The sequence below is a fragment of the Eumetopias jubatus genome, unplaced genomic scaffold (assembly GCF_037043125.1).
Source record: "Eumetopias jubatus isolate StellerSeaLion01/CBP00866 unplaced genomic scaffold, mEumJub1_p1.0 scaffold_14, whole genome shotgun sequence".
NCBI lineage: Eukaryota > Metazoa > Chordata > Mammalia > Carnivora > Otariidae > Eumetopias > Eumetopias jubatus.
Window position 1 is genome coordinate 15,937,180 of NW_028274820.1, and position 13,531 is coordinate 15,950,710.

Below are 13,531 nucleotides of genomic sequence, written 5' to 3' on the forward strand. Positions count from 1 at the left end.
CACCACCACAACACTACTGCCAAATGTCCCTCTCATTTTAAGAGAAGAACGCAGAGTTCCTGGTGACAGGGCTCCCAGGCCTAGACCACGGTTTCCCTTTCCCCAAGGCCGCAGTGGTTTCTCATTCCTGGGAATGAAAATTGGGTGGCGAGGAGATGGGCCTAGTCACCTCAATCTAAACATGGTGTCTCATCGCATCTCTAATCAACACATTTGGCCCAGGATTTACCCACTTCCACCCTCTTGCTGTTTTTCTGCCGAGGTTCCCCTTGTGGGCCTTGTGCTCCAGTGTCTCAGAGCAATATCCTGTTCATGCAGCTAGAGGATCTGGAAGATTTTTTGTCACTGTGGGGACGTGTTGGCCACAGAGCCCCATGGGAATGCTGTTCAGAACTATGTTGGCCTGAGGAGGCCTAAGGCATTGGAAGCCTGCAAGCAGTGAATGTCTGTGCGTAGGCATGGCCAGAAGACTCATTTCTTGCGGGAGGGGAAAAAATTAGATGTCTCATTACAGTTTTATCTCACTTAAAATGGCCCTGCTTATATACATTCCTGTAGTCTCGCAGATTGTTGATGTCGCTCCTGGTACACATTCCAACTGGAAGGTGCTTTTCCTCACAGCAGCGCCTAGGATTCCTGGGGAGTTCCCTGGCCCTCTTATCCCTGAGCTTGTGGTGTGGCTCCCTTGGGTAAGTGTGTAGACAGGTAGGAAAGGCACCTGCCTCCCTAGCTCGGTGAGATGCCTCCGTTCTGGACAACCTAGTTCGAAATAGCGTTCAAAGAATGGAAACGGACAGAGAGGCAATGCGGACTTTCCTAGAGTTGAGAATAAACCAATGTTGAGACGAAAATACCTAGCAAAACCTGTTAGTCTCTGGGATCAGAAAGGCCTGTTGGCTTTGGCAATGGGAAAACTCCAGGGCCTCCCCCTGGGAGCCACAGAAACAAGAGGCCTTCATTCTTCCTTGGTAAAGAGTGGGAAATCTCCTGGAATCGGATGTCACTCCTGCTGCCTTTCCGTCTGTGGCGGGGAGGGGGGACACAACAAAACCAGAAACGCTTTAGTGTTAGCAGACTGGTTCTCCCAGCTGATGATGCGTTTGGAAGTAGCCATTGGAGGAGCATTCCTGGCACGAGCTCTTTTTCCACTGAGGAGGTCCCGGAGCACACCGCGCATGTGTCAACTGTCTGCTCTTCCGAACGAAGGCATCTCTGGCAGCCAGGGGAGGGAGAACAGCTGGCTGCCAAACAGAGCATTTCAAAGATCGGGACAAGAACCAAGCACTCCGAGGCAGAAGGGGAAACGTTCCTTTCGGCTCTCAGACACATTGCTCTCCCCTAGCACAGGATCTCAATGGGAACCTGCACCAACCGTGTGTGTATGGTGGACACACGGGTTGTGAGATGCCACCCAGAGTATTCCTCCATGTGAAACAACGTAGCTACCAAATCAGCAAGAGGATGGGATGGCTTCAAGGAAAACCAAAGTTCAACTCTTCCAATGGGAATGAAAGTTATCTGAGAGTGAGGTGTCTAACTTCAGCTCCCCTTGCCCCAGAAATGGAGGCAAGCTCCCTCCCAAACCCTCTGGCCATGCCTACACCCAATCTCTTGAGCTTTCTCCAAGGAGAGGAAAGTTTCTGACATTGGAGGTTTTCCGCCATTTCCATCAGTGTCTTGAGGCAGCCGTGATTCAGAGGTGGCAGGCTGCAACTCCCAGCTGCGGATCCAATGTTTGGAATGGGTGTTTGGAGCATTATTCCTTGAAGAAAGCTATTTCTGCCCTCAACAGGCCCTAGAGCATAGTAGGCCGTCCACATCCCATCTGTTCTTGAGAATGAAGGCATCTCCACCACCCAGGAGCCAGTATGGCAAGCTAGACCCCCATCTCTGTGCGTCTTCAGCCGGCCAAGTACCAAGTCCTCAGGGCCAGAAGGGCAAACATTTCTTTCAAAGAGGAGACTCTGGTTGTCTTAGCTTAGGAGAGGTCCAGAGTGGGAACTCACCACCAATCCCTGGGTGCTCTAAAGGTGAGTCACAACACCTTGGCCCATGAAGGTGCCCGTAGCCTTTGTTCAACAAACAGGCACGGCCATGGGAAACAGCACAAAGAGTGCCAGAGTCCCATGTCAACCGCAAATGGGACACAAAGTGACTAGCTCACTCTCCTAACAGGTTGGCACTTTTGGGAATAAGAATCAGCTGTGGACTTGGCTTCAGGGAAAGTGCCATGTGCCACCCCAGGTAAGCTTTAGCTCGAGGCCTGTCTTCCTCCTCCATAAAGGGAAGGGATGCTCCTGGTGCTGGCTGTTATTTGCCCTTTTCCATCAGTGGTTAGAGGTAGCAGTGATTCAGGGGTAGCCTGTTGGTTCTGCCACCTGACGACCAAGTATTGGGAACTGATTCTTGGTGCCATATTCCTTGAAAAATTTTGTGTCTGCACTGACCAGGTCCAGGAACACGATGCCCTTGTGGTGATGGTCTGTTCTTCAAAATGAAGACATCTCAATCATCCAGCGGATGTGGGGAAGCCGGCTAGGAATCACGGCACTTAGCTGGCCAAAGTCCAAGTGCTCAGGAACAGGAGAGCCATACTTCCCTTAGGACGTCAGCTCTTGCTTAGCACGGGATCACGCTTGGAACTGGCCACCCGTCCCTGGGTGCTGACTGCGTGTGGGACAGCACGATGGCCTCTGATGGCGACTCAAGATCTTGTTCGAACAAAGGGCAAAGGGGACGCCTGCATGGCTCAGTCGATTAAGCGTCTGCCTCCGGCTCAGCTCATGACCACAAGGTCCTGGGATCGAACCCTGCATTGGAAATGCACGTTGGAACAGCCGTTTTGGGAAACAGAGTGGAGCTTCCTCAGAAAATTCAAAACAGAGCTAGCCTTTGACCCAGCAATTGCTCGCCTGGGTATTTGCCCCAAGACACAGGTGGGGTGAAAAGAAGGGCCACATGCACCCCAATGTTCATAGCAGCAAGGTCCACACGAGCGAACCCGTGGAAAGAGCCGACATTCCCTTCAACAGATGAATGGAGAGAGATGATGTGGTCCATCTCTACAAGGGAATAATACTCACCCATCAGAAAGGATGAATACCCAACTTTGTCATCAACATCGATGGGGCTGGGGGAGAGCATGCTCAATGAAATTGGCCGAGCAGAGAAAGCCAATATCATAGGGCTTCACGGATTTGTGGAACATAAGGAATAGCATGGAGGGCGTGAGGAGAAGGAAGGGAAAAATGAAGGGGGGCAAATCGGAGCGGGAGACGAACCATGAGACGGTACGGACTCCAAGAAATGGAGGGTTTTAGAGGGGACGGGTGGATGGATGAGTTAACCCAGTGGTGGGTATAAGGACGGCAGGTATCGAATGGACCATTGGGTGTTCTAGGAAAACAATGAACCAGGGATCCCAGATCCAAAACGAATGATGTACTGTATGGTGAGTAAAAGTACAATTTATTAAAAGACCAAGAAAGCGCTTCTCTCTTCATGAAACAAGATGGTAGTTGAAATATGCATTCCCTCACAGTGTGATATCTGAGAGTTAAGTAGTTGGCACCTTCCTTTGGCTTCCACGCATACATTTGTAAGCATCCTCTCTTCCTGGAACGAGAATGCTTCATGAAAAAAAAAAAAAAAAGGATTTCAAACCACGAAGTGTGTCTACTAAACTCACAACCCCAGTGTAACTAAAGGAAAGATATCTCTGTCCTATCCCGACCTCACGTGAGCCTTGGGATCATCTCACAAGATTGAGATTTCACTCCAAATCTCATGAGATCTCATGGAACTGGGGCCAGATTTCACTCCACATCACCTGAGGTCACAATGAGATCGGGCGAGATTTCACTACAATTCTCGTGAGATAGCAGGGACCTTGGGCGAGATTTCCCTGCAACGCTGGTCATATCTCTTGAGTTTGGGTGAGCTTTTACTCCCAGTCTGGTGAGGTCTCATCCAAAACGTGGACACGTCAGTGCCCATCTCATGAGATCTCATGCATATTGAGCGAGATTTCAATCTCAATCTCGTGAGATCTCATGGACATCGGGCGAGATTTCACTCCAGCTCTCGTGAGATCCTTTGGAATTCGGGGATCAATTCCTCCAGGTGTTGAGAGATCTCATCCGATCCTTGGAGACTTCAGTCCAAATCTCATGAGATCTCAGGATAGTGAGGGAGAATTCACTCTATCTCTCGTGAGAAATCATGGATATCAGGCGAGATAATTCCAACACTCGTGAGATCCTATGGACATCGGGTGAGAATTCTTTCCAAATCCCGTGATATGTCATGGACCTTGGACCTGATTTCACTCCAAATGTCGTGTGGTCTCAATGACCTCGGGCAGATTTCACTCCAAATCTCGGGAGATATCAGGGACGACCGTGGGCGAGCTTTCAACCTAAACCTCGCGAGATCTCATGGACATCGGGCGAGATTTGCCACCAAATCTCCTGAGATCTCATGGACCTCGGTTCAGATTTCACTCCAAATCTCATGAGATCTCATGGAATTTAGGCGAGATTTCACTGCAAACCTCCTGAGCTCACAAGGAGATTGGGCGAGATGTCACTACAAATCTCATGAGATCTAGGGACCTTGGGCGAGATTTCCCTCCCGCTCTCGTGAGATCTCTGGAATTTGGGCGCGATTTTACTCCCAGTCTTGTGAGATCTCCTCCAAACCTTGGCGACGTCACTGTCAATCTCGTGAGATCTCCTCGGTATTGAGCGAGATTTCAATCTCAATATCGTGAGACTGATGGGCATCAGGTGAGATTTTACTGCATATCTCGAGAGATCTCAGAGACATTCGGGTGAGATTTCACTCCGAATATCCTGAGGTCCCAATGACATCGGGCGAGATTTCACGACAAATGTCGTGAGATATCAGGGAACTTGGGCGAGATTTCACTCCAAATCCCGTGAGATCTCTTGGAATTCAGCTGAGATTTTACTCCATCTCTCGTGTGCTCTCTTCCTCCTTTGGAGACCTCAGTCCAAATCTCTGGAGATCTCATGGAAAATAGGTGAGATTTCACTCTAACTTTTGAGATATCGCATGGTCATTGGGCGAGATGTTCCTCCAAATCTCGTGAGATGTCATGGACACCGGGCGAGAATTCCCTCCAAATCTCGTGAGATGTCACGGACTTTGGGTGAGATTTCTCTCCAAATCTCGTGAGATCTCTTGGACTTTGGGCGAGATTTTACTCCACGTCTCATGAGCACTCGTCCAACACTTGGAGAGGTCAGTGCCATTCTCGTGAGATCTCATGGATATTGAGTGAGGATTCCATCTAAATCTCGTGAGATCTCATGGACATCAGGTGAGATTTCACTCCGAATAGCCTGAGGTCACAATCACGTTGGGCGAGATTTCACCACAAATCTCGTGAGATATCAGCGACCTCAGGCGAGATTTCAATCCAAATATCGGGACGTCTCAATGACATTGGGCGACAGTTCACTAAACTCTCGTGAGATAAAAGGGCCCTAGGGCGAGATTTCACTCCACCTCTCGTGAGATCTCTGGGAATTCGCGGATAGTTTACTCCAAGTCTCGTGAGATCTCATCCAATCCTTGGAGACTTCAGTCCAAAACCCGTGAGATCTCAGGATAGGGAGCGAGAATTCAATCTATATCTTGTGAGCACTGAGGGACATCAGGCGAGATGACTGCAAATCTTGTGAGTACTCACGAATATCGGGTGAGATTCCACTCCAAATCTCCTGAGGTCTCAATGAGCTCGGGCAGATTTCACTCCAAATCTCGTGAGTTATCAGGGATGCGGGGCGAGGTTTCAATCTAAATGTCGTGAGATCTCATGGAAATCGGGCGAGATGTGACACCAAATCTCCTGAGATCGCAGGGACATCGATTGAGATTTCACTCCGAATCTCATGAGAGCTCATGGATGTTGGGCTCGACTTCACTCCAAATCTCCTGAGGTCCCAATGAGTCCAGGCGAGATTTCACTACAGATCTCGTGAGATAGCAGCAACCTTGGGCGAGATTTCTATCCAAATCTCGTGAGATCTCAATGACATCGGGGGAGATTCCTTCCAAATCTCGTGAGATATCAAGGACCTTGGGCGAGATTTCACCCCAACTCTCGTGAGGTCTCCTGGTCTGTGGGCGAGATTTGACTCCCATCCCGTTAAATGTCCTCCAAACCTTGGAGACGTCAATGCCAACCTCGTGAATTCTCATGGATACGAGCGAGTTTTCCATCTGAATCTCGTGTGATCTCATGGATATCGGGCGAGATATCCCTCCAAATCTCGTGAGATCTCGTGGACATTGGGCGAGATTTCACTCCCAACTCCTGAGTTCCCGATGACTTCGGGCGAGATTTCACTACATATCTCGTAATATTCAGGGACCTCGGGCGAGATTTCAATCCAAATCTCGCGAGGTCTCAATGACATCGCGTGAGATTTCACTACAAATCTCGTGAGATATCAGGGAGTTTGGGCGAGATTTACCTCCAACTCTCACCAGGACTCTTGGACGTTGAGCGAGACTTGACTCCACGTCTCGCAGATCTCATCCAAACCTTGGAGAATTCAGTCCAAATCTCATGAGATCTCATGGATATGGAGCGAAATTTCAATCTCAACCTCGTGAGATCTCATGACATCAGGAGAGATTTGACTCCAAATCTCGTGAGATCTCACGGATATCGGGTGAGATTTCTCTGCAAATCTCGTGAGATCATGGGCATTGGGTGAGATTTCACGCCAAATCTCTTGAGGTCACAATGACATGGGGCGAGATTTCACTATACTTCTCTTGAACTATCAGGGGTCTTGGGCAAGATTTCACTACAAATCTCGTGAGACATCAGGGACCTTGCGCGATATTTCACTCCAAATCTCGTGAGGTACCAATGATATCGGGCGAGATTTCCGCAGAAATCTCTTGAGATATCGGGAAACTTGGTTGAGATTTTACTCCAACTCTGGTGAGCTCTCTTGGAATTCGGGGTATTTTCCTCCAAGTCTCGCGAGAGCTGCTCCAGACCTTGGAGACATCAGTACAAATCTCGTGAGATCTCGTGGATATTGAGCGAGATTTCAATCTTTATCTCGTGAGACCTCATGGACATCAGGCGAGAATTTACTCCAAATCTCGTGAAATCGCATGGACATCGGCTGAGATTTCACTCCAAATATCTTGGGATCTCATGGACATCGGGCGAGATTTCACTCCAAATCTCCTTGAGGTCACAGGGACATCGGGCGAGATTTCACCTCAAATCTCCTGAGATATCATGGACTTTGGGTGAGATTTGTCTCCAACTGTCGCGAGATCTCTTGGACTGTGGGTGAGCTTTGACTCCAGGTCTCGTGAGATCTCATCCAAAACATGGAGACGTCAGTGCCAATCGAATGAGATCTCATGGATATTGAGTGAGTATTCAATCGAAATATCGTGAGATCTCATGGATATCCGGCGAGTTTTGACAGCAAATCTCGTGAGATCTCATGGACATCGGGTGCGATTTCAGTCCCAATCTCACGAGATCTCATGGATATTGGGCGAGACTCACTCCAAATCTCCTGTGGTTCTATTGACATCGCGCGAGGTTTCAAGAAATCTCGTTAGATATCAAGGCCCTTGGTCGAGATTTCGGTCCAAATCTCGTGAGATCTCAATGACATTAGGTGAGAGTTCATTACAAATCTCGTGAGATATCAGGGACCATGGGCGAGATTGCACTCCAACCCTCATGAGGTCTCTTGGTCTTTGGCGAGATTTCACTCCAAGTCTTGTGAGAGCTCCTTCAAACCTTGGAGACGTCAGTGCCAATCTCCTGAGATCTCATGGCTATGGATGGAGATTTAATCTAAATCTCGTGAGATCTCAAGGACATCAGGCGAGGTTTTACTCCAAATCTTGGGAGCTGTCATGGACATCGGGTGAGATATGTCTCCAAAACTCGTGAGATAATGGACCTTGGGCCAGATTGCACTCTATAGGTCCTGAGGTCACAATGACATCAGGCGAGATTTCACTACAAAACTCGAGAGATATCAGGGACCTTGGGCAAGGTTTCACTCCTAATCTCGTGAGATAGCAGGGACCTTGGGCGAGATTTCACTCTCAATCTCGTGAGATCTCTTGGAGTTCGGGCGAGATTTGATTCCAAGTCTCGTGAGATCCAATCCAAGCCTTGGAGACTTCAGTCCCAATCTCGTGAGATCTCCTGGACATTGGGCGAGATTCAAATCCAAATCTCGTGTGGTCTCAATGATATCGGGTGAGATTTCACACCAATTCTCGTGAGATCTCATGGCCATCGGGCGAGATATTCCTGCACATCTCGTGAGATCTCATCACAACTTGGAGAGCTCAGACCAAATCTCGTGAGATGTCATGGATATTGCAAAAGTTTTCACTGTAAATCTCGTGAGATCTCATGGACCGCGGTCGAGATTTTACTTGCAATCTCTTGAGATTTCCTGGATGTCGGGTGAGATCTCATTCCAAATCTCGTGAGATCTCATGGACATCGGGTGCGAATTCACTCCAAAACTCGGGAGATGTTATGGACTTCGGGTGAGATTTCCCTCCAAATCTCGTGTGATCTCTTCGAAATCTCACTGGAACACGAACCAGCCTTTGTGGTCTAGGGCTCACACCTGTTGAAAGGGAAGCTAAACAGCCCGACACAGGTGTTGGGTAGTAAGAAGGGCAGGTGTTGGCATGATCACTGAGTATTATCGGCAACTTAGGAATCATTGTTGAGCACTACGACAGAATTCTCGGCTGTTCTATATGCTGTCTAAATGAAAAAATACAATAAAAAATAAAAAGTAAACCGATGAACCTAAGGGAAATGGAAGGAAAAATCAAATAAGACAAGACCAGAGAGGAAGACAAACCGTAAGAGTATCCTAAGTCTAGCTAACAAGGTGAGGGTTGCTAGAAGCAAGGTGGGTGAGGAATGGGGAAAGTGGGGAATGGGCATTAAGGAGAGTACTTGTAATTAGCACTGGGTGCTATACACAACAGATGGATCGCTAAATTCTAACCCTGATCTTAGTAACGCGCTCTGGGTTAAATTGGTCGTATTTAAATTCTTTTTCTTGGAAGAATTTTGTTAACATTTGGAGTCCCGATGCACTTGAAGTTGCCCAACGGACGGTGTTTATATATGGGCTCTGCCATGGGTATTTAGAAGGAGCTCTCCTTATTTCTGGGCTCAAAGAAAATGAAGTGACACCTCTCATTTGGGGACTTGGTCGCATTTTCATTTAAATTGTTGATATTTGGCCATCCATCCAGACAATTCCAAAACCTTGTTGAATTCCTAAGTTTAGCTTTACATTCAAGGACCCAGGGGATTTTCCTCCCATAGGCCGTACCCAGGGATTGCTGGAAAGTTCACATCCTTGTCCTGTGCAAGGAGAGAGTCTCAGGGTCTGATATCCTAAAGGAAGATTGCCCTATTGCTCCTGAGCTGCTTCTGAGCTCTCGGGGCATAAGCCTGCTGAATGATAGCCAGCTTCTAGTTCTCCCCTAGATGATTGAGGTGCCATTATGCTGAAGATTAGGCAGGAAGCAGCACAGTAAGAGCCCTTTCAAGGAATACTACACCAAAGGCCTGCTTTGGAACACTTGAACATCAGCCAAGAGAACAAAAGCATCACCCTCATTTGCTTCTGTGTCTCCCCATGCACGGTAAGGTCCATTTTAAAAACAGAAAACAAAACCAAGAGCAGACTTTCCGCTTTCTGAAGGAGGAATGCCGGCCTCTTAATGACAGGGCTCCCAAGTGCAGGGCAGGAACGTTGACCTTGGCCCAAGCCCACAGGTGTACGCTTTCCCTGCGGCAGACTGCTTGCCAGCAGACTGTGCTTTCTTCACATTAGCCCATTCTCATCGCTAATGAAGAACGTTGGTCTTCCATGCATCATTTTCCACCCTCTAGCTCTTTTTTCAATCTAAGATTGCCCTGGGCGTCATTCCGATCCAGTGTCTCAGAGTAATAGCCTCTATTTAAGAAGGTCCAGCTAAGTCCTTGTGACTGTGGGAGAGATTGGGGCACGTTGCCCCTTGTAACGGGCTTTCAGAACTATGGGGACCTCAGAGCTTAAGCCATTTGGACGTGCCCTGCGAGGAATGTTTCTGTGCAGGCTTGGCCCCAGGTTTTTAGAGGGACTGGGCCTCCTTTCTTGGGTAAAAGGAAATGAAGTGACACACTTCCTAACCAGATGTATCCTAGTCCCAATTGTATTGTCGAATTTCGGCCTTCACTGGAATCATTTCCATGCCCTTGCCGATGCTTTTTAAAATTTAGAGCTGGTTTACGCACGGCGAGGAGGGGATTCTACCCAAGCAGCCAGGACCCAACGATTGGTCGTGAGTTCCTACTTCAGTCCTGTGCTCAGTCAGCCTCTCCTTATGTGATAGCCCAAAGGAAAGGAAAGGTGGCTCTTCTCTCCTTGACCTTGAGATGCCCTCCTTTTGAGGAAGAGAAGTTCACCCATATGCTGCATGCTGGAGCATCTGGTACGTTCAGGAGGTGCCCTTTCCAGGACTATAGCACCAATGCTTGCATCTGAAACCTTGAGCATCACCTGGGAGTCCCATTAGTATAGCTGAATGACTGCAGCCTCTATCCATTCATGGGAAGGGCAAAACAAACACACCCACAACCACCACCAGCACCACCACAACACTACTGCCAAATGTCCCTCTCATTTTAAGAGAAGAACGCAGAGTTCCTGGTGACAGGGCTCCCAGGCCTAGACCACGGTTTCCCTTTCCCCAAGGCCGCAGTGGTTTCTCATTCCTGGGAATGAAAATTGGGTGGCGAGGAGATGGGCCTAGTCACCTCAATCTAAACATGGTGTCTCATCGCATCTCTAATCAACACATTTGGCCCAGGATTTACCCACTTCCACCCTCTTGCTGTTTTTCTGCCGAGGTTCCCCTTGTGGGCCTTGTGCTCCAGTGTCTCAGAGCAATATCCTGTTCATGCAGCTAGAGGATCTGGAAGATTTTTTGTCACTGTGGGGACGTGTTGGCCACAGAGCCCCATGGGAATGCTGTTCAGAACTATGTTGGCCTGAGGAGGCCTAAGGCATTGGAAGCCTGCAAGCAGTGAATGTCTGTGCGTAGGCATGGCCAGAAGACTCATTTCTTGCGGGAGGGGAAAAAATTAGATGTCTCATTACAGTTTTATCTCACTTAAAATGGCCCTGCTTATATACATTCCTGTAGTCTCGCAGATTGTTGATGTCGCTCCTGGTACACATTCCAACTGGAAGGTGCTTTTCCTCACAGCAGCGCCTAGGATTCCTGGGGAGTTCCCTGGCCCTCTTATCCCTGAGCTTGTGGTGTGGCTCCCTTGGGTAAGTGTGTAGACAGGTAGGAAAGGCACCTGCCTCCCTAGCTCGGTGAGATGCCTCCGTTCTGGACAACCTAGTTCGAAATAGCGTTCAAAGAATGGAAACGGACAGAGAGGCAATGCGGACTTTCCTAGAGTTGAGAATAAACCAATGTTGAGACGAAAATACCTAGCAAAACCTGTTAGTCTCTGGGATCAGAAAGGCCTGTTGGCTTTGGCAATGGGAAAACTCCAGGGCCTCCCCTTGGGAGCCACAGAAACAAGAGGCCTTCATTCTTCCTTGGTAAAGAGTGGGAAATCTCCTGGAATCGGATGTCACTCCTGCTGCCTTTCCGTCTGTGGCGGGGAGGGGGGACACAACAAAACCAGAAACGCTTTAGTGTTAGCAGACTGGTTCTCCCAGCTGATGATGCGTTTGGAAGTAGCCATTGGAGGAGCATTCCTGGCACGAGCTCTTTTTCCACTGAGGAGGTCCCGGAGCACACCGCGCATGTGTCAACTGTCTGCTCTTCCGAACGAAGGCATCTCTGGCAGCCAGGGGAGGGAGAACAGCTGGCTGCCAAACAGAGCATTTCAAAGATCGGGACAAGAACCAAGCACTCCGAGGCAGAAGGGGAAACGTTCCTTTCGGCTCTCAGACACATTGCTCTCCCCTAGCACAGGATCTCAATGGGAACCTGCACCAACCGTGTGTGTATGGTGGACACACGGGTTGTGAGATGCCACCCAGAGTATTCCTCCATGTGAAACAACGTAGCTACCAAATCAGCAAGAGGATGGGATGGCTTCAAGGAAAACCAAAGTTCAACTCTTCCAATGGGAATGAAAGTTATCTGAGAGTGAGGTGTCTAACTTCAGCTCCCCTTGCCCCAGAAATGGAGGCAAGCTCCCTCCCAAACCCTCTGGCCATGCCTACACCCAATCTCTTGAGCTTTCTCCAAGGAGAGGAAAGTTTCTGACATTGGAGGTTTTCCGCCATTTCCATCAGTGTCTTGAGGCAGCCGTGATTCAGAGGTGGCAGGCTGCAACTCCCAGCTGCGGATCCAATGTTTGGAATGGGTGTTTGGAGCATTATTCCTTGAAGAAAGCTATTTCTGCCCTCAACAGGCCCTAGAGCATAGTAGGCCGTCCACATCCCATCTGTTCTTGAGAATGAAGGCATCTCGACCACCCAGGAGCCAGTATGGCAAGCTAGACCCCCATCTCTGTGCGTCTTCAGCCGGCCAAGTACCAAGTCCTCAGGGCCAGAAGGGCAAACATTTCTTTCAAAGAGGAGACTCTGGTTGTCTTAGCTTAGGAGAGGTCCAGAGTGGGAACTCACCACCAATCCCTGGGTGCTCTAAAGGTGAGTCACAACACCTTGGCCCATGAAGGTGCCCGTAGCCTTTGTTCAACAAACAGGCACGGCCATGGGAAACAGCACAAAGAGTGCCAGAGTCCCATGTCAACCGCAAATGGGACACAAAGTGACTAGCTCACTCTCCTAACAGGTTGGCACTTTTGGGAATAAGAATCAGCTGTGGACTTGGCTTCAGGGAAAGTGCCATGTGCCACCCCAGGTAAGCTTTAGCTCGAGGCCTGTCTTCCTCCTCCATAAAGGGAAGGGATGCTCCTGGTGCTGGCTGTTATTTGCCCTTTTCCATCAGTGGTTAGAGGTAGCAGTGATTCAGGGGTAGCCTGTTGGTTCTGCCACCTGACGACCAAGTATTGGGAACTGATTCTTGGTGCCATATTCCTTGAAAAATTTTGTGTCTGCACTGACCAGGTCCAGGAACACGATGCCCTTGTGGTGATGGTCTGTTCTTCAAAATGAAGACATCTCAATCATCCAGCGGATGTGGGGAAGCCGGCTAGGAATCACGGCACTTAGCTGGCCAAAGTCTAAGTGCTCAGGAACAGGAGAGCCATACTTCCCTTAGGACGTCAGCTCTTGCTTAGCACGGGATCACGCTTGGAACTGGCCACCCGTCCCTGGGTGCTGACTGCGTGTGGGACAGCACGATGGCCTCTGATGGCGACTCAAGATCTTGTTCGAACAAAGGGCAAAGGGGACGCCTGCATGGCTCAGTCGATTAAGCGTCTGCCTCCGGCTCAGCTCATGACCACAAGGTCCTGGGATCGAACCCTGCATTGGAAATGCACGTTGGAACAGCC